This window comes from Pseudophryne corroboree, chromosome 5, assembly GCF_028390025.1.
Source record: "Pseudophryne corroboree isolate aPseCor3 chromosome 5, aPseCor3.hap2, whole genome shotgun sequence".
Lineage (NCBI taxonomy): Eukaryota > Metazoa > Chordata > Amphibia > Anura > Myobatrachidae > Pseudophryne > Pseudophryne corroboree.
Window position 1 is genome coordinate 120,612,869 of NC_086448.1, and position 25,182 is coordinate 120,638,050.

Below are 25,182 nucleotides of genomic sequence, written 5' to 3' on the forward strand. Positions count from 1 at the left end.
AGGCTGTCACAGTCATATAGTCCTGAGTCTGCCCTGCTCCACTTGTCCACATGTCCGTGGTTAAGTGGACATTGGGTACAACTGCATTTTTTAGGACACTGGTGACTCTTTTTCTGAGGTCTGTGTACATTTTCGGTATCGCCTGCCTAGAGAAATGGAACCTAGATGGTATTTGGTACCGGGGACACAGTACCTCTATCAAGTCTCTAGTTGCCTCTGAATTAACGGTGGATACCGACACCACGTTTCTCACCGCCCAGGCTGCCAAGGCCTGAGTTATCCGCTTTGCAGCAGGATGACTGCTGTGATATTTCATCTTCCTCGCAAAGGACTGTTGGACAGTCAATTGCTTACTGGAAGTAGTACAAGTGGTCTTCCGACTTCCCCTCTGGGATGACGATCAACTCCCAGCAGCAACAACAGCAGCGCCAGCAGCAGTAGGCGTTACACTAAAGGATGCATCGGAGGAATCCCAGGCAGGAGAGGACTTGTCAGAATTGCCAGTGACATGGCCTGCAGGACTATTGGCTTTCCTGTGTAAGGTGGAAATTGACACTGAGGGAGTTGGTGGTGTGGTTTGCAGGAGCTTGGTTACAACAAGAGGAAGGGATTTAGTGGTCAGTGGACTGCTACCGCTGTCATCAAAAGTTTTTGAACTTGTCACTGACTTATGATGAATGCGCTGCAGGTGACGTATAAGGGAGGATGTTCTGAGGTGGTTAACGTCCTTACAACTTGACAAAGGCAACACACGGCTTGACACCTGTTGTCCGCATTTGAGTTGAAATAATTCCACACCGAAGAGCTGATTTTTTTTGTATTTTGACCAGGCATGTCAATGGCCATATTCGTCCCACGGACAACAGGTGTCTCCCCGGGTGCCTGACTTAAACAAACCACCTCACCATCAGAATCCTCCTTGTCAATTTCCTCCCCAGCGCCAGCAACACCCATATCCTCATCCTGGTGTACTTCAACAGACAGGGCCGGCGCCACCACTAGGCAGCTTTAGGCAGCTGCCTATGGGCGCCAGCCACTAGAGGGCGGTGCTGCACGCTGCCAGTGAAAGAATAATTCCTTACCCTTAGCTAAGCTGAGTTTCACGGCTCAGCAGGGATGCTGCACCGCCCTCCCGCATGTTACCCACGCCCCCACGATTGGATCTCCCTTTCTCCCCCTCATGTTGGGAGCTGCAGATTGACCTTAATGGGGGGGGGGGGCTTGATGGGAGCTGGCACGGAAAGCAGTTTTGGTCTGCTGGGGAGTTTGACGGTCTGGGGTGACTGGGAGCTCAGAGGAGAGGCTGGAGCAGGAGAAGGAGTGGCCGTTCCCAAGGTCAGTGTACAGTACATGGTTCTAACTCAGCAGCTTCATAGGCTGGCATTGTGTATAGGCTGCTACTGTCCTGTGTGCTGTGGTGTGTTGGTTGGCTGGCACTGATCTGTTTGTATGGGGGGGGGGGCCTGACTGGCACTGACCCCTATGTGTCTGTGTAAGTTGGCACTGATGTGTGTGTGTGTGTGTGTGTGTGTGTGTGTGTGTGTGTGTGTGTGTGCAGGCTGCTACTCCTCCCCTGTGTGTGTGTAGGCTGGCACACTCCCCCATGTGTGTGCAGGCTGGAACTCCCCCCCCCCGTGTGTAGGCTGGCACTCCCCCGAGTGTATGTGTGTGTGTATGTGTGTGTGTGTGTGTGTGCGTAGGCTGGCACTCTGTGTGTGTGTGTAGGCTGGCACTCCATGTGTGTGTGTGTGTGTGTGTGTGTTTGTGTGTGTGTGTGTGTGTGTGTGTGTGTGTGTAGGCTGGCACTCTGTGTGTGTGTGTGTGTGTGTGTGTGTGTGTAGGCTGGCACTCCATGTGTGTGTGTGTGTGTGTGTGTGTGTGTGTGTGTGTAGGCTGACGTGTGTGTGTGTGTGTGTGTGTGTGTGTGTAGGCTGGCACTGACCTGTGTGTGTATAAGCTGGCACTCCCCTGTGTATGTGTGTGTGTGTGTGTAGGCTGGCCCTCTTCTGTGTGTTTGTGTGTGTGTGTGTGTAGGCTGTAACTCCCCCCCCCCGTGTGTGTGTAGGCTGGCACTCCCGTGTGTGTGTGTCTGTGTGTGTGTGTGTGTGTGTGTGGATGTGTGTGTGTGTATGTGTGTAGGCTGGAACCCCCCCCCCCCGTGTGTGTGTAGGCTGGCACTCCCCCGTGTGAGTGAGTGTGTGTGTGTCTGTGTGTGTGTGTAGGCTGTAACTCCCCCCCCCGGTGTGTGTGTAGGCTGGCACTCCCGTGTGTGTGTGTGTGTGTGTAGGCTGGCACTCCGTGTGTGTGTGTGTGTATGTGTGTGTAGGCTGACACTCCCCCATGTGTGTGTGTGTAGGCTGACGTGTGTGTGTGTAGGTTGGCACTGACGTGTGTGTGTGTGTGTATAAGATGGCACTCCCCTGTGTGTGTGTGTATGCTGCCACTGACCTATGTGTGTAGCCTGGCACTCCCCCACGTGTGTGTGTGTGTGTGTGTGTGTGTGTGTGTGTGTGTGTGTGTGTGTGTGTGTGTAGGCTGGCACTGACCTATGTGTGTAGGCTGGCACTCTCCTGTGTGTATGTGTGTGTGTGTGTGTGTGTGTAGCCTGGCACTCCCCCACGTGTGTGTGTAGGCTGGCACTGACCTATGTGTGTAGGCTGCCACTCTCCCATGTGAGTGTGTGTGTGTAGGCTGGCACTGACCTGTGTGTAGGCTGGCACTTCGCCGTGTGTGTGTGTGTGTGTGTGTGTGTGTGTGTGTAGGCTGGCACTCCCCCATGTGTGTGTGTGTGTAGGCTGACACTGACCTATGTGTGTAGGCTGGCACTCCCGTGTGTGTGTGTGTGTGTGTGTGTGTGTGTGTAGGCTGGCACTGACCTGTGTGTGTAGGCTGGCACTTCGCCATGTGTGTGTGTGTGTGTGTGTGTGTGTGTGTAGGCTGGCACTGACCTGTGTGTGTAGGCTGGCACTCCCCCATGTGTGTGTGTGTAGGCTGACACTGACCTATGTGTGTAGGCTGGCACTCCCCTGTGTGTGTGTGTGTGTGTGTGTGTGTGTGTGTAGGCTGGCACTGACCTGTGTGTGTAGGCTGGCACTTCGCTGTGTGTGTGTGTGTGTGTGTGTGTGTGTGTGTGTGTGTAGGCTGGCACTGACCTGTGTGTGTAGGCTGGCACTCCCCCATGTGTGTGTGTGTAGGCTGACACTGACCTATGTGTGTAGGCTGGCACTCCCCCGTGTGTGTGTGTGTGTGTGTGTGTGTGTGTGTGTGTGTGTGTGTGTGTGTGTGTAGGCTGCCACTGACCTGTGTGTGTAGGCTGGCACTCTCCTGTGTGTGTGTGTGTGTGTGTGTGTGTGTGTGTGTGTGTGTGTGTGTGTAGCCTGGATCCCCCCTCACGTGTGTGTGTAGGCTGGCACTGACCTATGTGTGTAGGCTGGCACTCTCGTGTGTGTGTGTGTGTGTGTGTGTGTGTGTGTGTGTGTGTAACCTGGCACTCCCCCACTTGTGTGTGTAGGCTGGCACTGACCTATGTGTGTAGGCTGACACTGACCTATGTGTGTAGGCTGGCACTCCCCCATGTGTGTATGTGTGTGTGTGTGTGTGTGTGTGTGTGTGTGTGTGTGTGTGTGTAGGCTGACACTGACCTATGTGTGTAGGCTGGCACTCCCGTGTGTGTGTGTGTGTGTGTGTGTGTGTGTGTGTGTGTGTGTGTGTGTGTGTGTGTGTGTAAGGTGGCACTGACTCCTGTGTGCTCGAACAGTGGAAGTTATAAAAACACAAGAGGGCTCATGTTGAGAGGAGTCAATCAGTGTCAATGATCACATAAATTGGCGATATTTGGTGACTGCCCATACACAATCCCTCTCTGGCAGTAATTTAGATGTAAATGTATCATCTGGAAATAGAATTTTACAACAGATAAGAACCACTTGGCCCATCTAGTCTGCCCTGATACTGCTCCCCTCCATGTATTACTTTCTAAACATAGCACAAAGACATGCAGGCAATGTATGAATGGTCAGTAGCACTGACCTCTTCCGACACCTGTAGCTATCGAATTCTACAGCTGCAGGTGTCGATGCCCACACACCACCGCAGGGACAGAGCTGTCCCTGGCTGTGGCAGCTGCCGGCTCCGGGCTATATTGGAGATCTCGTGAGAGTAGCGAGATCCCGCGCATGTGCACTGGAGCCGGCCGGACAGGGAGACACAGCACATCAGCACTGAGCTGATGCGCTGTGTGCTCAGCCGGGGATCGCCGGAGGGGAAAATTTAATTCCCCCGCTTCGGCAGGCAAGATATTCATACATCTGGTCAATGTAGCTTCCTGCTTCGCCTCGCTAATGAGGCGAAGCAGGAAGTACTATAGCACATTGCCCCTTTAGTTTCCACCTGCCACTGCATAATATCACCCTGAGCTGCAATTGACATGACCATAGGTGGAGCTAGACAGATCCTTTAGGCGGAGCATGACATGCCAGCTCAGCAGTGCGCTGTGCGACCTCTCATACCATTTAGAATCTCCCTGAAATTAATTTCCAAAAGTAGGTAAGTATGGTGTGAGGGCGCGATCTGCGCATGTCTGCCTTCGCTGCTGCTGCCTCCCTGGCTCTCCCAGGTCCCGGAGGGCAGAAAATATTTGTGGTGGAGCGCCGTGTGTGAGGCCGCGATCCACGCATGTCTGCCTCCGCTGCTGCTGCCTCCCCGGCTCTCCCAGGTCCCGGACTCTTCCTATGTGTGTGGAGTGACTGGCTGCGGTCTGTCTGCTCAGCCTACGTGGGCCGTGGCTGTTTAATATCTCAAGCTGGGTGAGTGCTGTGGAGGTGGTGGGGGATTGCAGTCGAAAGTGTTACAGAGATTGGCTCGCTGTGTAACAGGGCCATTATGTCTGTCATGTATATAAGGGAATGTAATAATTAGGGATGTGCACTTGAAATTTTTCGGGTTTTGTGTTTTGGTTTTGGGTTCGGTTCCGCGGCCGTGTTTTGGGTTCGACCGCGTTTTGGCAAAACCTCACCGAATTTTTTTTTGTCGGATTCGGGTGTGTTTTGGATTCGGGTGTTTTTTTCAAAAAACCCTAAAAAACAGCTTAAATCATAGAATGTGGGGGTCATTTTGATCCCAAAGTATTATTAACCTCAAAAACCATAATTTCCACTCATTTTCAGTCTATTCTGAATACCTCACACCTCACAATATTATTTTTAGTCCTAAAATTTGCACCGAGGTCGCTGAATGACTAAGCTAAGCGACCCTAGTGGCCGACACAAACACCTGGCCCATCTAGGAGTGGCACTGCAGTGTCACGCAGGATGGCCCTTCCAAAAAACACTCCCCAAACAGCAGATGACGCAAAGAAAAAAAGAGGCGCAATGAGGTAGCTGTGTGAGTAAGCTAAGCGACCCTAGTGGCCGACACAAACACCTGGCCCATCTAGGAGTGGCACTGCAGTGTCACGCAGGATGGCCCTTCCAAAAAACACTCCCCAAACAGCACATGACGCAAAGAAGAAAAAAAGAGGCGCAATGAGGTAGCTGTGTGAGTTAACTAAGCGACCCTAGTGGCCGACACAAACACCTGGCCCATCTAGGAGTGGCACTGCAGTGTCACGCAGGATGGCCCTTCCAAAAAACACTCCCCAAACAGCACATGACGCAAAGAAGAAAAAAAGAGGTGCAATGAGGTAGCTGTGTGAGTAAGCTAAGCGACCCTAGTGGCCGACACAAACACCTGGCCCATCTAGGAGTGGCACTGCAGTGTCACGCAGGATGGCCCTTCCAAAAAACACTCCCCAAACAGCACATGACGCAAAGAAGAAAAAAAGAGGCGCAATGAGGTAGCTGTGTGAGTAAGATAAGCGACCCTAGTGGCCGACACAAACACCTGGCCCATCTAGGAGTGGCACTGCAGTGTCACGCAGGATGGCCCTTCCAAAAAACACTCCCCAAACAGCACATGACGCAAAGAAGAAAAAAAGAGGCGCAATGAGGTAGCTGTGTGAGTAAGCTAAGCGACCCTAGTGGCCGACACAAACACCTGGCCCATCTAGGAGTGGCACTGCAGTGTCACGCAGGATGGCCCTTCCAAAAAACACTCCCCAAACAGCACATGACGCAAAGAAGAAAAAAAGAGGCGCAATGAAATGAGGTAGCTGTGTGAGTAAGATAAGCGACCCTAGTGGCCGACACAAACACCTGGCCCATCTAGGAGTGGCACTGCAGTGTCACGCAGGATGGCCCTTCCAAAAAACACTCCCCAAACAGCACATGACGCAAAGAAGAAAAAAAGAGGCGCAATGAGGTAGCTGTGTGAGTAAGATAAGCGACCCTAGTGGCCGACACAAACACCTGGCCCATCTAGGAGTGGCACTGCAGTGTCACGCAGGATGGCCCTTCCAAAAAACACTCCCCAAACAGCACATGACGCAAAGAAGAAAAAAAGAGGCGCAATGAGGTAGCTGTGTGAGTAAGCTAAGCGACCCTAGTGGCCGACACAAACACCTGGCCCATCTAGGAGTGGCACTGCAGTGTCACGCAGGATGGCCCTTCCAAAAAACACTCCCCAAACAGCACATGACGCAAAGAAGAAAAAAAGAGGCGCAATGAGGTAGCTGTGTGAGTAAGATAAGCGACCCTAGTGGCCGACACAAACACCTGGCCCATCTAGGAGTGGCACTGCAGTGTCACGCAGGATGGCCCTTCCAAAAAACACTCCCCAAACAGCACATGACGCAAAGAAGAAAAAAAGAGGCGCAATGAGGTAGCTGTGTGAGTAAGCTAAGCGACCCTAGTGGCCGACACAAACACCTGGCCCATCTAGGAGTGGCACTGCAGTGTCACGCAGGATGGCCCTTCCAAAAAACACTCCCCAAACAGCACATGACGCAAAGAAGAAAAAAAGAGGCGCAATGAGGTAGCTGTGTGAGTAAGATAAGCGACCCTAGTGGCCGACACAAACACCTGGCCCATCTAGGAGTGGCACTGCAGTGTCATGCAGGATGGCCCTTCCAAAAAACACTCCCCAAACAGCACATGACGCAAAGAAGAAAAAAAGAGGCGCAATGAGGTAGCTGTGTGAGTAAGGTAAGCGACCCTAGTGGCCGACACAAACACCTGGCCCATCTAGGAGTGGCACTGCAGTGTCACGCAGGATGGCCCTTTCAAAAAACACTCCCCAAACAGCACATGATGCAAATAAAAATGAAAGAAAAAAGAGGTGCAAGATGGAATTGTCCTTGGGCCCTCCCACCCACCCTTATGTTGTATAAACAGGACATGCACACTTTAACCAACCCATCATTTCAGTGACAGGGTCTGCCACACGACTGTGACTGAAATGACGGGTTGGTTTGGACCCCCACCGAAAAAGAAGCAATTAATCTCTCCTTGCACAAACTGGCTCTACAGAGGCAAGATGTCCACCTCATCATCATCCTCCGATATATCACCGTGTACATCCCGCTCCTCACAGATTATCAATTCGTCCCCACTGGAATCCACCATCTCAGCTCCCTGTGTACTTTGTGGAGGCAATTGCTGCTGGTCAATGTCTCCACGGAGGAATTGATTATAATTAATTTTAATGAACATCATCTTCTCCACATTTTCTGGAAGTAACCTCGTACGCAGATTGCTGACAAGGTGAGCGGCGGCACTAAACACTCTTTCGGAGTACACACTTGTGGGAGGGCAACTTAGGTAGAATAAAGCCAGTTTGTGCAAGGGCCTCCAAATTGCCTCTTTTTCCTGCCAGTATAAGTACGGACTGTCTGACGTGCCTACTTGGATGCGGTCACTCATATAATCCTCCACCATTCTTTCAATGGTGAGAGAATCATATGCAGTGACAGTAGACGACATGTCCGTAATCGTTGTCAGGTCCTTCAGTCCGGACCAGATGTCAGCATCAGCAGTCGCTCCAGACTGCCCTGCATCACCGCCAGCGGGTGGGATCGGAATTCTGAGCCTTTTCCTCGCACCCCCAGTTGCGGGAGAATGTGAAGGAGGAGATGTTGACAGGTCGCGTTCCGCTTGACTTGACAATTTTGTCACCAGCAGGTCTTTGAACCCCAGCAGACTTGTGTCTGCCGGAAAGAGAGATCCAAGGTAGGTTTTAAATCTAGGATCGAGCACGGTGGCCAAAATGTAGTGCTCTGATTTCAACAGATTGACCACCCATGAATCCTTGTTAAGCGAATTAAGGGCTCCATCCACAAGTCCCACATGCCTAGCGGAATCGCTCCCTTTTAGCTCCTCCTTCAATGCCTCCAGCTTCTTCTGCAAAAGCCTGATGAGGGGAATGACCTGACTCGGGCTGGCAGTGTCTGAACTGACTTCACGTGTGGCAAGTTCAAAAGGTTGCAGAACCTTGCACAACGTTGAAATCATTCTCCACTGCGCTTGAGACAGGTACATTCCACCTCCTATATCGTGCTCAATTGTATAGGCTTGAATGGCCTTTTGCTGCTCCTCCAACCTCTGAAGCATATAGAGGGTTGAATTCCACCTCGTTACCACTTCTTGCTTCAGATGATGGCAGGGCAGGTTCAGGCGTTTTTGGTGGTGCTCCAGTCTTCTGTACGTGGTGCCTGTACGCCGAAAGTGTCCCGCAATTCTTCTGGCCACCGACAGCATCTCTTGCACGCCCCTGTCGTTTTTTTAAAAATTCTGCACCACCAAATTCAAGGTATGTGCCAAACATGGGACGTGCTGGAATTTGCCCATATTTAATGCACACACAATATTGCTGGCGTTGTCCGATGCCACAAATCCACAGGAGAGTCCAATTGGGGTAAGCCATTCCGCGATGATCTTCCTCAGTTGCCGTAAGAGGTTTTCAGCTGTGTGCGTATTCTGGAAACCGGTGATACAAAGCGTAGCCTGCCTAGGAAAGAGTTGGCGTTTGCGAGATGCTGCTACTGGTGCCGCCGCTGCTGTTCTTGCGGCGGGAGTCCATACATCTACCCAGTGGGCTGTCACAGTCATATAGTCCTGACCCTGCCCTGCTCCACTTGTCCACATGTCCGTGGTTAAGTGGACATTGGGTACAACTGCATTTTTTAGGACACTGGTGAGTCTTTTTCTGACGTCCGTGTACATTCTCGGTATCGCCTGCCTAGAGAAGTGGAACCTAGATGGTATTTGGTAACGGGGGCACACTACCTCAAGAAATTGTCTAGTTCCCTGTGAACTAACGGCGGATACCGGACGCACGTCTAACACCAACATAGTTGTCAAGGCCTCAGTTATCCGCTTTGCAACAGGATGACTGCTGTGATATTTCATCTTCCTCGCAAAGGACTGTTGGACAGTCAATTGCTTGGTGGAAGTAGTAAAAGTGGGCTTACGAATTCCCCTCTGGGATGACCATCGACTCCCAGCAGCAACAACAGCAGCGCCAGCAGCAGTAGGCGTTACACGCAAGGATGCATCGGAGGAATCCCAGGCAGGAGAGGACTCGTCAGAATTGCCAGTGACATGGCCTGCAGGACTATTGGCATTCCTGGGGAAGGAGGAAATTGACACTGAGGGAGTTGGTGGGGTGGTTTGCGTGAGCTTGGTTACAAGAGGAAGGGATTTACTGGTCAGTGGACTGCTTCCGCTGTCGCCCAAAGTTTTTGAACTTGTCACTGACTTATTATGAATGCGCTGCAGGTGACGTATAAGGGAGGATGTTCCGAGGTGGTTAACGTCCTTACCCCTACTTATTACAGCTTGACAAAGGCAACACACGGCTTGACAAATGTTGTCCGCATTTCTGGTGAAATACTTCCACACCGAAGAGCTGATTTTTTTGGTATTTTCACCAGGCATGTCAACGGCCCTATTCCTCCCACGGACAACAGGTGTCTCCCCGGGTGCCTGACTTAAACAAACCACCTCACCATCAGAATCCTCCTTGTCAATTTCCTCCCCAGCGCCAGAAACACCCATATCCTCCTCATCCTGGTGTACTTCAACACTGACATCTTCAATCTGACTATCAGGAACTGGACTGCGGGTGCTCCTTCCAGCACTTGCAGGGGGCGTGCAAATGGTGGAAGGCGCATGCTCTTCACGTCCAGTGTTGGGAAGGTCAGGCATCGCAACCGACACAATTGGACTCTCCTTGTGGATTTGGGATTTCGAAGAACGCACAGTTCTTTGCGGTGCTTTTGCCAGCTTGAGTCTTTTCAGTTTTCTAGCGAGAGGCTGAGTGCTTCCATCCTCATGTGAAGCTGAACCACTAGCCATGAACATAGGCCAGGGCCTCAGCTGTTCCTTGCCACTCCGTGTGGTAAATGGCATATTGGCAAGTTTACGCTTCTCCTCCGACAATTTTATTTTAGATTTTGGAGTCCTTTTTTTACTGATATTTTGTGTTTTGGATTTTACATGCTCTGTACTATGACATTGGGCATCGGCCTTGGCAGACGACGTTGCTGGCATTTCATCGTCTCGGCCATGACTAGTGGCAGCAGCTTCAGCATGAGGTGGAAGTGGATCTTGATCTTTCCCTAATTTTGGAACCTCAACATTTTTGTTCTCCATATTTTAATAGGCACAACTAAAAGACACAGAGGTAGCTACAGCCGTGGACTACCGTACTGTGTCTGCTGCTAATATAGACTGGATGATAATGAGATGAAATCAATATATATATATATATATAATATCACTAGTACTGCAGCCGGACAGGTATATATATTTATTATGTAATGACTGATGACGGACCTGCTGGACACTGTCAGCTCAGCAGCACCGCAGACTGCTACAGTAAGCTACTATAGTAGTATGTATAAAGAAGAAAGAAAAAAAAAAAACACGGGTAGGTGGTATACAATTATGGATGGACGAGCGACTGCCGACACAGAGGTAGCTACAGCCGTGGACTACCGTACTGTGTCTGCTGCTAATATAGACTGGATGATAATGAGATGAAATCAATATATATTATATCACACTAGTACTGCAGCCGGACAGGTAGATATATTTATTATGTAATGACTGATGACGGACCTGCTGGACACTGTCAGCTCAGCAGCACCGCAGACTGCTACAGTAAGCTACTATAGTAGTATGTATAAAGAAGAAAGAAAAAAAAAAACCACGGGTAGGTGGTATACAATTATGGATGGACGAGCGACTGCCGACACAGAGGTAGCTACAGCCGTGGACTACCGTACTGTGTCTGCTGCTAATATAGACTGGATGATAATGAGATGAAATCAATATATATATATATATATAATATCACACTAGTACTGCAGCCGGACAGGTAGATATATTTATTATGTAATGACTGATGACGGACCTGCTGGACACTGTCAGCTCAGCAGCACCGCAGACTGCTACAGTAAGCTACTATAGTAGTATGTATAAAGAAGAAAGAAAAAAAAACCACGGGTAGGTGGTATACAATTATGGATGGATGAGCGACTGCCGACACAGAGGTAGCTACAGCCGTAGACTACCGTACTGTGTCTGCTGCTAATATAGACTGGATGATAATGAGATGAAATCAATATATATATATATATAATATCACTAGTACTGCAGCCGGACAGGTATATATATTTATTATGTAATGACTGATGACGGACCTGCTGGACACTGTCAGCTCAGCAGCACCGCAGACTGCTACAGTAAGCTACTATAGTAGTATGTATAAAGAAGAAAGAAAAAAAAAACACGGGTAGGTGGTATACAATTATGGATGGACGAGCGACTGCCGACACAGAGGTAGCTACAGCCGTGGACTACCGTACTGTGTCTGCTGCTAATATAGACTGGATGATAATGAGATGAAATCAATATATATATATATAATATCACTAGTACTGCAGCCGGACAGGTAGATATATTTATTATGTAATGACTGATGACGGACCTGCTGGACACTGTCAGCTCAGCAGCACCGCAGACTGCTACAGTAAGCTACTATAGTAGTATGTATAAAGAAGAAAGAAAAAAAAAACCACGGGTAGGTGGTATACAATATTATATATATATTATATACAATTATATATATATATATATATATATATATATATATATATTAAACTCACTGGTGGTGATTATTAAACTGGTGGTCAGGTCACTGGTCAGTGGTCACACTATCAGCAACTTGCAAGTAGTACTCCTAAGCAGACAATCACAATATATATTATACTGGTGGTCAGTGTGGTCACAATGGCAGTGTGGCACTCTGGCAGCAAAAGTGTGCACTGTACGTTATATGTACTCCTGAGTCCTGCTCTCAGACTCTAACTGCTCCCCACTGTCAGTGTCTCCCCCACAAGTCAGATAATACAGTCACACTATCTATCACTTCAGCAAGTAACTACTAGTACTCCTCCTAATGCTCCCCAAAATTACTACTGTGTCTCTCTCTACTGTCTCACTCTCTTCTCTATAAACGGAGAGGACGCCAGCCACGTCCTCTCCCTATGAATCTCAATGCACGTGTGAAAATGGCGGCGACGCGCGGCTCCTTATATAGAATCCGAGTCTCGCGATAGAATCCGAGCCTCGCGAGAATCCGACAGCGGGATGATGACGTTCGGGCGCGCTCGGGTTAACCGAGCAAGGCGGGAAGATCCGAGTCGCTCGGCCCCGTGTGAAAAAAACTGAAGTTCGGGCGGGTTCGGATTCCGAGGAACCGAACCCGCTCATCCCTAGTAATAATGTGGGGCATATGTGTCATGGTGCGTTCACACTGGCCGATATATAGCTGGTCTGTCGGCTAGTGTGTACAAGCGATATCTCCGTGAACGTTGTCGTTCACAGATCAATCGCGTCGGCCCTGCAGCACAGCCGACGGACAATATATCTAGTGATATATTGGCGCATCGCTGTGTGTGCAGGCAGTCAGACAACCGCCCATACACATGCTGCAACAGCTGGAGGTGATTGACCGCAGAACTGGGCGGGTGTATGTAAATGCCCGCCCAGTTTGTGACATCAGTGCCAACGGATCAGGCAGTGTGTATGCTCAACACACTGCCCGGTCCATCCGCAGATATACCTGCAGATCAATTGATCTACAGATATATCTACCAGTGTGCGTACCCAGCATTAGTGCCATTATGTCTGTCATGTATTAGGGCATTTAATAATGTGGGGCAATATGTCTGTCATTATGTGTAAACAGGCCCAGCGACGGGGGGGGGGGGGGACAAAGGGGGCACTTGTAACAGGCTCTGAGATTCCGAGGGGCCCTGGACCCTCATGAATCTCAGGAGTCCAGTTCTTGTGCCCCCTTGCCTGTGCTGCACTTAATCGATTCATGTTGGTCACTGTGCTGCGTGCTGGCTGCACACAGCAGGCGGAGCTCGAACTGCTAGCTGCACCAGGGGGAGGGCTGAGCCCCTTTCCTGTCCTCGGCAGCCCCTACGAGCTACGAAATGCTGGTATCCCAATGGGGGTTAAAGAGGGGATGCCCTCTCTGCCTGGAAACAACTACAAGAGCCTGTTGGACAGGGTGTCTCCACTGACGCACATGGCAGTTGGAGCCGTGGTAGGGATCCTGGAGCTGTCAGATCCTGGAACAAGGTCGTAGCTACCATAGGTGCAGGGAGTGCAGCTGCTATGGGGCCCAGAGCTGAGAGGGGCCACCTTCCCTGTCACAGGTACATGTGTTATATACAGGGTGTAGCTACCATATGTGCAGGGAGTGCAGCTGATATGGGGCCAAGAGCTGAGAGGGGCCACCTTCCCTGTCACAGTTACATGTGTTATATACAGGGTGTAGCTACCATAGGTGCAGGGAGTGCAGCTGCTATGGGTCCCAGAGCTGAGAGGGGCCACCTTCCCTGTCACAGTTACATGTGTTATATACAGGGTGTAGCTACCATAGGTGCAGGCAGTGCAGCTGCTATGGGACCAGAGCTGAGAGGAACCACCTTCCCTGTCAAAGTTCTATGTGTTATATACAGGGTGTAGCTACCATATGTGCAGGTAGTGCAGCTGCTATGGGGCCCAGTGCTGAGAGGAGCCACCTTCCCTGTCACAGTTACATGTGTTATATACAGGGTGTAGCTACCATAGGTGCAGGGAGTGCTGCTGCTATGGGGCCAGAGCTGAGAGGGGCCACCTTCCCTGTCACAGCTATATGTGTTATATACAGGGTGTAGCTACCATAGGTGCAGGGAGTGCAGCTGCTATGGGGCCCAGAGCTGAGAGGGGCCACCTTCCCTGTCACAGTTACATGTGTTATATACAGGGTGTAGCTACCATAGGGGCAGGGAGTGCAGCTGCTATGGGGCCCAGAGCTGAGAGGGGCCATCTTCCCTGTCACAGGGAGCTTTGGTATAATCCCCATGGTCCTTACGGAGTTCCCAGCATCCACTAGGACGTCAGAGAAAATAAGATTTTACTCACCGGTAAATCTATTTCTCGTAGTCCGTAGTGGATGCTGGGCGCCCATCCCAAGTGCGGATTGTCTGCAATACTTGTATATAGTTATTGCCTAACTAAAGGGTTATTGTTGAGCCATCTGTTGAGAGGCTCAGTTATATTTAATACTGTTAACTGGGTATAATATCACGAGTTATACGGTGTGATAGGGGTGGCTGGTATGAGTCTTACCCGGGATTCAAAATCCTTCCTTATTGTGTCAGCTCTTCCGGGCACAGTATCCTAACTGAGGTCTGGAGGAGGGTCATAGTGGGAGGAGCCAGTGCACACCAGGTAGTCCTAAAGCTTTCTTTAGTTGTGCCCAGTCTCCTGCGGAGCCGCTATTCCCCATGGTCCTTACGGAGTTCCCAGCATCCACTACGGACTACGAGAAATAGATTTACCGGTGAGTAAAATCTTATTTTTTTTTTGCAATCGTATAATAATATTTCTGTATGGATTGTAGCCTGTAGCTATCTGTTGTTGATATATATAGTGGATAATACAGTTACCTGCTTACTGTATTAGTAGTGAGTGAGCAGATATGGGGCATGGATAAAGGCAGAGCACTAGTATACAGATTGCACATCTGAGGGGAATGCTAATATCTTAATAACACGTGGCGCAGCCACATATCCCGAGTAAAACAATCAATGCTTACGATCTTTCAACCAATTAGACAGTGAAGTCTGCACTAATGTATTCTTTCTTTATAAAGATATTGTTCTGAAAAAATTTAAACAAGCAGACAGAGTGCAGACTGTTGGGATAAAGAATCATAGATGATTTATTGGTTCTATTCACATAAATAGTATTAAACACTGCATATCATCCTCACATAGCATGTACATAGTCCAGATCCAAATGTACTTCTCAATGCACGGCGGCGATGCTTTTGCATTCGCTGAGTAGCTACCTGCCTGCGCAGCCTATGTGATATCATGCAGTTGCTGTGGCCCGCCCCCGCAACAGTTCGGATACGCCTGCGTTGTCTGGACCGCACCCCAACAACGGCATTCTACTGTGTGTATTATATGTAAGCGGCACTACTACTGTGTGTATTATATGTAAGCGGCACTACTACTGTGTGTATTATATGTAAGCGGCACTACTACTGTGTGTATTATATGTAAGCGGCACTACTACTGTGTGTATTATATGTAAGCGGCACTACTACTGTGTGTATTATATGTAAGCGGCACTACTACTGTGTGTATTATATGTAAGCGGCACTACTACTGTGTGTATTATATGTAAGCGGCACTACTACTGTGTGTATTATATGTAAGCGGCACTACTACTGTGTGTATTATATGTAAGCGGCACTACTACTGTGTGTATTATATGTAAGTGGCACTACTACTGTGGGCATTGTGTGTAAGTGCAGGGTTGGTTCTACCATTAGGCAGCTGCTTAGGGTGCCAGTATCTGAGTGGGCTGCCCTGAGTCTGCTTAAATCACAAATTTAAGGATAACTCCGTGAGATGCATCCCTGTAAAACTTAATTTAGACGGTAGCTGTTGAACTTCTAAGATGCTGCCTACATACTTTCATCTGACGGGCTGGAAAATGTGTACTGGTTTGTGGTTTTGGTCGGGGGGGGGGGGGGATTTTGGGGGGGCGGTTAAAAGCAGGCTGAAGTTTTGCCTAGGGTGTCGAGAAACCTTGCACCGGCCCTGTCAACAGTGACATCTTCAATTTGACTATCAGGAACTAGACTGCGGGTGCTCCTTCCAGCACTTGCAGGGGGCGTGCAAATGGTGGAAGGCGCAAGCTCTTCCCGTCCAGTGTTGGGAAGGTCAGGCATCGCATCCGACAAAATTGGACTCTCCTTGGGGATTTGTGATTTAGAAGAACGCACAGTTCTTTGCTGTGCTTTTGCCAGCTTAAGTCTTTTCATTTTTCTAGCAAGAGGATGAGTGCTTCCATCCTCATGTGAATCTGAACCACTAGCCATGAACAGAGGCCAGGGCCTCAGCCATTCCTTGCCACTCCGTGTCGTAAATGGCATATTGGCACGTTTACGCTTCTCATCAGACGCTTTCAATTTTGATTTTTGGGTCATTTTACTGAACTTTTGTTTTTTGGATTTTACATGCTCTCTACTATGACATTGGGCATCGGCCTTGGTAGACAACGTTGATGGCATTTCATCGTCTCGGACATGACTAGTGGCAGCAGCTTCAGCACGAGGTGGAAGTGGATCTTGATCTTTCCCTATTTTAACCTCCACATTTTTGTTCTCCATTTTTTAATGTGTGGAATTATATGCCAGTATCAATAGCAATGGCCTACTACTATATATACTGCGCACAACTGAAATGCACCACAGGTATGGATGGATAGTATACTTGACGACACAGAGGTAGGTACAGCAGTGGCCTACTGTACCGTAATGCTATATACTATATACTGGTGGTCAGGAAACTGTGCAAAACTGAAATGCACCACAGGTATGGATGGATAGTATACTTGACGACACAGAGGTAGGTACAGCAGTGGCCTACTGTACCGTAATGCTATATATTATATACTGGTGGTCAGCAAACTGTGCAAAACTGAAATGCACCACAGGTATGGATGGATAGTATGCTTGACGACACAGAGGTAGGTACAGCAGTGGCCTACTGTACCGTAATGCTATATACAGGTTGAGTATCCCATATCCAAATATTCCGAAATACGGAATATTCCGAAATACGGACTTTTTTGAGTGAGAGTGAGATAGTAAAACCTTTGTTTTTTGATGGCTCAATGTACACAAACTTTGTTTAATACACAAAGTTATTAAAAATATTTTATTAAATGACCTTCAGGCTGTGTGTATAAGGTGTATATGAAACATAAATGAATTGTGTGAATGTAGACACACTTTGTTTAATGCACAAAGTTATAAAAAATATTGGCTAAAATTACCTTCAGGCTGTGTGTATAAGGTGTATATGTAACATAAATGCATTCTGTGCTTATATTTAGGTCCCATCACCATGATATCTCATTATGATATGCAATTATTCCAAAATACGGAAATATCCCATATCCAAAATACCTCTGGTCCCAAGCATTTTGGATAAGGGAGACTCAGCCTGTATTATATACTGGTGGTCAGCAAACTGTGCAAAACTGAAATGCACCACAGGTATGGATGGATAGTATACTTGACGACACAGAGGTAGGTACAGCAGTGGCCTACTGTACCGTAATGCTATATATTATATACTGGTGGTCAGCAAACTGTGCAAAACTGAAATGCACCACAGGTATGGATGGATAGTATACTTGACGACACAGAGGTAGGTACAGCAGTGGCCTACTGTACCGTAATGCTATATATTATATACTGGTGGTCAGCAAACTGTGCAAAACTGAAATGCACCACAGGTATGGATGGATAGTATACTTGACGACACAGAGGCAGGTACAGCAGTGGCCTTCTGTACCGTACTCCTATATATTATATACTGGTGGTCAGCAAAATTATGCACTGTACTCCTACTATATACTACAATGCAGCACAGATATGGAGTGTTTTTCAGGCAGACAACGTATACTGGTGGTCACTGTCAGCAAAACTCTGCACTGTACTCCTCCTATATAATATATTGGTGGTCCCCAGTCCCCACAATAAAGCAGTGTGAGCACAGATATATGCAGCACACTGAGCACAGATATGGAGTGTTTTTCAGGCAGACAACGTATACTGGTGATCACTGTCAGCAAAACTCTGCACTGTACTCCTCCTATATAATACAGCTGCTCCCCAGTCCTCACAATTAAGCAGTGTGAGCACAGATATATGCAGCACACTGAGCACAGATAAGGAGCGTTTTTTTCAGGCAGAGAACGGATAAAACTGGTGGTCACTGATCAGCAAAACTCTGCACTGTACTCCTCCTATATTAATAATACAGCTGCTCCCCAGTCCCCACAATTAAGATATAAGCAAGCACAAATATTTGCATCAACAATGAATAAACGGAGAGGACGCCAGTCACGTCCTCTCCCTAACATTTCCAATGCACGAGTGAAAATGGCGGCGACGCGCGGCTGCTTATATAAATCCGAATCTCGCGAGAATCCGACAGCGGGATGACGTTCGGGCGCGCTCGGGTTAACCGAGCCATACGGGAGAATCCGAGTATGCCTCGGACCCGTGTAAAATGGGTGAAGTTCGGGTGGGTTCGGTTTCCGAGGAACCGAACCCGCTCATCACTAATACATATACAATATACTACCTCCTCTAGGAATGGAAAACAAAAAAGCATATGTGGCACTCTCCAGATTTCATGAAAAAGTAAGGTTATATAAAGCTGACCCAATCTTCTCTATATCCTTTTCAGAACATCCAGTGAGTGCATATGGTGTTTCTTCTTTTCATACTTGCACATGCTGGCTAAACATTTATATGTAATAAATGTCAGCCCCCCCCCCCTCCCCCTCCCCGAATACTTACCTTTTATAGCTTTAATGATTTTGTGTACCCCATAACTTATATAAAGTTACTAATTTACTCATTTATTTGCTTTGCTTCCAACTGAGAATCAGCCACCATGTGCTGTGTTCATATACCATTACACACAAACCTAATACATCTTCCTGGCAGAAACTACTGATCAAAGTAGTATTTGTGCAGGAAGCATAAATAACTGCTGTAAGAAGCCTCTTTGTGTATTATATAGAGAAGATTTTAGCACTGAAGGGTGACACCTGCCACAAGACGTGAGTTGAACAGAAGCTGATTTGTTGCGTTACATACACTGAGATATCTACTTGTATGAAGCAGATGTAGCATTCTGCATTGAGCACAACATTTAGGGAGCAGACAATAAAGGCTTTTTGTAAAAGTGCGGAAGAGACAGGAAAATTGCAGTTAAAGGATACAAATATGAAGAGCCATGAGTCAGGAAGAAGACGGAAGAAGCTGTTGTAACCATGGAGACTAGAGTTAATTACAGCATGTCACTACAGGGTGACATAGAAAATGGCTGCATGTAGAAATGCCACAGGAACATTGTAATAATCGTACAGAAGGAATAAGCAAGAGTACACTGGGCACACTGTAGTGGAGATGTATGAAACTAGAGATGTGCACCGATCCCCATGTTTTGATTTTGGCTTTGTATTAAGTTCACGTGTTTTGGTTCTGGATCTGTATTTTTATTTAAAATATTGCTAAAAACAGCTAAATCACATAATTTGGGCCTTTGTTTCTACAGTATTAGTAACCTCAATAACATTCATTACAGTAATTTCCAGTCAATTTGACCACCCCACAGCTCACAATATTGTTTTTATTCAGTTTAGGCCAAAGGCTGCAGCGAGCTGGCTGGTTACTAAGTGACAGAGCAGCGGCACAAACACATGACAGGTTATAGCACATCTATGAAACTTTGCCACACAGCAGTGGCAGAAAAGAAAAGTGGTGCAAGATGAAATTGTCCTTGGACCCTTATGTTGGATATTAAAAATGACATGCACAGTTTAACAATCCAACCACTTCAACTAAAGGGACTGCCACTTTTTTTCCTGAAGTGCTTGGTTTAATTGGGCCCCCACAAAACAATTTTTGGAAGGACAACCTCCGATCACTTATGAGGGTGTTAATTACAACAAATTAAAATTTCAGTAAAATAAATTTCATGAACTCACCGCAAATGCCATAACATAGAGGAGGTGCCTATATGGTTAACATCCCTACCTCAACTAACTTTGGCCTCACCAGGGCCGTCTTAACAGCAATGTAGGCCCCTGGACACAGCAATGCACTGGGGCCACTACCTATCCTCCACCGGTAGGAGCAGCAGTTGCTACCAGCAGCAGCTTTGATGTCCTGCGGGTGGTAGGGGGGTATTCTATCTTCCACTCAGCATGTAGGACCTGGTGCAGTAATTTCTGCTAATTACTCCTTTACTGCACAGATGGGGAGGGAGGGAGGACACTAAACTGTAGAAGGGGGCATTGGGCTGAATGAAGAATCCCTGGTACATGACTTCCAGGGTGGTAGGGGATGTTTAATACATGGGGGAAGGGTGGATAGTGGAGTGGGCTTAATATTCATTATTTTCTATTGGGAGAGCAGCTTGCTTGACTGCAGATATCTTCAGTTCCTGGAAATAGATTTATTAGCATTGAATGGGGTAAAACACTAGAGAGTCCCACCTTTCAGGAGGTTCTAGGGACTTGGGGATCAGAGTTCAGAAGCCAGAGCAATCCACCAATGAAAATATAAAACTGCATACCAGGCGTGCAGAGCTGGAGCAGGGACCAGCTGCTTGAAGGCTGATACCTCTGGTTCTGTGCACAGTAGAGACAAGCTGTCAGTGTCCACCAAAAGGGGAGAGTCACAGCTTTTGGAATATACTTTCAGAAAAACTGTAAGTCAGACAGAACCTGAGATATCTTGCTGGGAAGATAAACTAACAGGCTTGGATGGGGACCACTGCTGTGAAGTCACATATCTCCAGTTCCCTGGGCCAATTTTCATAAACCTGATACCCCTGGAAAGAGGAGACCCTTAGCTATCAGCCAAGGTCCTTTATACTCCTGGGGCCCTTGGGCAAGAGCCCACTAAGCCCATACGAAAAGACAGCCCTGGGCCTCACAATCAGAGCACATGCCTTCACAAATGTCAGGATTTGGGTAAAAAATAACCCCACACCCAAAGGATGGCTTTTCAGGTCTTATGCCCAGACATCACAATGGCTTTCTTTTTATCACAGGCAAGAAATGCTGCCATTCGTGGCTGACTTGCACAAACAACATCATTAACATCTTCATCATTCTCAGTCATGTCAGATAGTACACAAATATCCCCTCTTTCTGTTCCACTTCCACACTAGCATCCTCAATTTCTAATATTTCATAATCACATCTGCAGATGGTGCAAAAATGATGGAAGGAGGTGAAAGAGGTTTCTCAACAAGGACAGTGTGAAAAATGTCAGACTCTCATATAGCTAGCATGGACACCCTTAGACTCTCCTCAGGGATTTGTGAACACAGTTTATTCTGAAGGGGGAATGTAATAGGGAGTGAGAATCAGAATGTGAGAGATTTTGTGAGATTTTTTCCTGTATTTTTAGAGTGGCAATCATTTACATGGCAACATTAACCTGGTTTTGCCATGTAAATGATTGCCACTTTAAAAAAACAGGAGAACTCTCACAAAATCTCTCACTTCCTGATTCTCACACCCTATTACAGTATATTCCCCCTTAGTGTTTTTTTTTGGGCACTGATTTGTTGGTTCTGTATGTGACACCTCTAGTATAGTACCCTTACTTGTAGCACTCTTCTAGGTACACTCACACTGACACAGGTACACCTACACATCACTTACCTGTAGCACTCTCCCAGGTACACTCACTCTGACCCAGATACACCTCACTTACCTGTAACACTCTCCTAGCTACACTCACACTGACCCAGGTACACCTACAGATCACTTACCTGTAGCATTCTCACAGGTACACTCACACTGACCTAGGTACACCTACACCTCACTTAGCACTACCTCAGGAACTAATAGCTATCATTTTAATTTGCAATCCTTTTATTAAGCCATTTTTATTTATTTTGGTTAAGGCAAGGACAGAGGAAAAAATATCAACACAAGAGGAATCTGGACAAGATCAAGAAAGCAGAGTCCGCATATTTTACTTTTTCAAAAGTCCTTTTCAAATGGTTTTTAGAAAGTCTGTTTACAGTCCCTGTTTGAAGTTCACAAAAGTTGTTCTGGTGTAGAAGCATTAGCGTTTCTATAATGGGTGCAATGTGTGCAATGCACACGGGCCCCTGGGTCTAGGAGGGCTCACACCACACACATTGCACCCATGTTTTAAAACTTACCTTTCCCACATCGGGCATTGCAGCTGTGGCAAAATCACAGCCAAGATGACTGTAGTAGTGAAATTAGTTTCCGGAACATGGTGGGGGCCATGTTTCTGGAGACTCGTGCATGTGCAATAGACTCCGGCATAATGCCGGAGCCTATTGCGCTGGGGAGAGGAAGGGGCCCACCTGCGTAAAAACATAAAATTAATATAAGGGTGGTTATTTAAAAAAAAAATTGACAATAGGTAAAAGAAGGTGAAGATAGAAAAAAGGTGTTACTAATTAACAAATAAGGTAAAAGAAAAAAAGTGGTAGTATTACAGAACAGGTAAAAAAAACAGCTGGAGGAATAAAAAATGTGGAGAAAAGGGTGAAAGATGGTGATGGTAGAAAAAGGTAGTACTATTAAAGAAATGTTAAAGTAAACTTGGTGAAAGTAAATGTGTAAGATGGTGATGGTAGGAAAAGGTGGTACTATTTCAGAAAAGTTAATGTAAACTTGGTGACAGTAGAATAAATTAAAAAAGTAAAATGATAAAATGGTATATTATCTAACATCTCTACAAATTCTGGAATCCTGGCACAAATCCAACCAGTGGCATAACTACTGAGGGTGCAGGGGATGCAGAAATCTGGAAACTGGAATGATACAGCGGCCTAATGTGTCCCCCTATAAAAGCCCTTTATAGCACACTTCTAGCTGGTGATATCCTTCTACCTCTACACACTCTGGAATCCTGGCACAGATCCAACCAGTGGCATAACTACCGAGGGTGCAGGGGACGCAGCTGCTATCAAAAATCTGGAAATTGGTATAATACAGCGGCCTAATGTGTCCCCCTATAAAATCCCTTTATAGCACACTTCCAGCTGGTGATATCCTTCTACCTCTACACACTCTGGAATCCTGGCACAGATCCAACCAGTGGCATAACTACTGAGGGTGCAGCTGCTATGGGGCCCGGGCTGCTTCGAGGGCCTGCTGCTCCCCATGCACCCATTTACAGACTGCCAGGCCCATAGCTCCCATTCACCCCTGTTGATATCAAACTGTTCAGTCGCTGCTGATATCCTAAAACCCCATTACTCTGAGGTATTTTCACCATGGAGGATAAAGCATGGGGGAGGGAGCTACCAGGCTTGCTCCGAGAAATGCGATTTGTAGTTATTTAGGGGATGGGGTCTAAAGTCAGGAAGTGCCTGCCCCCATCAGAGACCTTTACTGGAGTCAGGAAGTGCTCGTTCCCCCTTCCTCTCTCTCTCTCCCTGACACTCTCTCTGTCTCTTTTCTGTCTTTCTCCCTGACAGTCTCTTTCTCCCTCACTCTCTTCCCGACACACTCAATCTCTCTCTCCCTGACACTGTCTCTCTCTTCCTGACATTGTCTCTCACTTTCTCTGACACTGTCTCTCTTTCTCCCTAGCACTATGTCTCTCTCCCTGACACTGGATCTCTCCCTGACACTTTCGTTCTCTTTTTACTTCTTTGACATTGTCTATTTCACTGACACTGTCTCTCTCCCTAAGAATGGCATTCAGTCTGAGCTGCAAGGCTGCAAAATAATGGCTAGGGCACAGGAAACTGCTAGCAGGAGGAGACAGAGGTAAAGACAGCTTAAAAGCAGAATGTCAATACGAGCAATAGCTTACCATGAAACAGCATACTGTGAAAGTCCAGAACTGCAGAGATCGGAACTGGATAGCAAGGTTACAGAAGTAACAGCAGATAAGGTTAGGATATTGGCTTGTATCTCCCAGTAGGTCCAGCTGTTACAGCCAGGTATGGTATGAGATGGTGACGATGTAACTTGTGGTAACTACATTCTGCTTTGCCTGGTAAACTGGATCCTTGCACCCGATTTAGGTTCTTTCCACTCTTCAGAGGGGTAAGGAAGATGAGTCCACATTCAAACAGTATCCTCTGCAGAGAACTGATTTATTGAAGCCAACTGCAATCTCATGACGTGAGCAACTGAATTCTAAACACAAACTGCTTACTGGAATATCTGGTTCACAATAATCTTGTTCACATCAAAGTACTTAACAATGTAATATGCACATTGTGGCAGAGTGGCTCTCTCCCACATTCTGAGGAAGGGGTTAATCACTTGCAGCTCAGGGAGGATCCACACCCTTTCCTTAATTAGGACCAGCTAAGGTATAAAAACCATGCCAGATGAGTTAGTAAAGGGGGAATGTGAGGGAGAGGCTGCACCTTTAGCAGCTCGCTCTGTCCTGGAGAAATCTTCACCCTGCTGTGAATACTCTGCCTGTTTACGCTGCTGTCTTCAAGTAAGCTGAAATGTTATTTTGAACTGTTGATGGTATCCTTTGTAAAAAGCTATTACAGTGGATATGCCTGTCAGCTGTAAATAAAAGCTTACTTGTTTGCAATATTTCTGCCTCCCACTGGTCGTCTGGATCTTACCCACTACATTGTGGTGTTAGAAGTGGGATAAGTGCATCCTGTGCAAAGGATCCTGAAGAGGTGACCATGGAAACAGCAGCAAGCAGTAGTGAATGCTCCAGTACTCCCCAAAAATGCAGGCCTTAGATGATGTGGAGGCCTTTCTTACAACCTTAGCAAGTGTTGGTACCTTGCATGCATGGCCCAAAGAATCCCTGGCCGTATCGATTGCCCCTCTGCTAACAGGGGAGGCCCAAGCTGCATATGCCACCCTGTCGCTGGAAGTTGCAAAAAATTATGACCAATTTGGTCTTTTTCCAGAAGCTTACCAGCAAAAATTCAGGTCTGTTTCCGATGACCCTGATGTGAGGCAACGTGTTGTGGCCCAGAGGCTAGTCAGCCTTGTGGTTAAGTGGCTCCAGCCGGACCAAAATAACCTTGCCCCACTAGTGCAGTTGGTTACCTTGGAACAATTTACTGCTCTCCTTCCTGCTAAGATTGCTCGCTGGGACCAGCTGCATCAGGTTGACACTTTAGACTCCGCAGTCCGGCTAGTGGAAAATGCATTGCTG

At 47.4% G+C, this 25,182-nt stretch overlaps 1 long non-coding RNA gene across 1 annotated transcript in view; it reads right to left on the reverse strand.

Annotated features, from left to right (window-relative positions):
• LOC134927339 (uncharacterized) overlaps positions 1-24,576 on the reverse strand; it is a 55,641-nt gene extending 31,065 nt beyond the window's left edge. The window contains exon 1 of the long non-coding RNA XR_010177617.1: positions 23,854-24,576. This is a non-coding gene — a long non-coding RNA (uncharacterized LOC134927339). The remainder of the gene's footprint in view (positions 1-23,853) is intronic.
• Between the last annotated feature and the right edge of the window lie 606 nt (positions 24,577-25,182).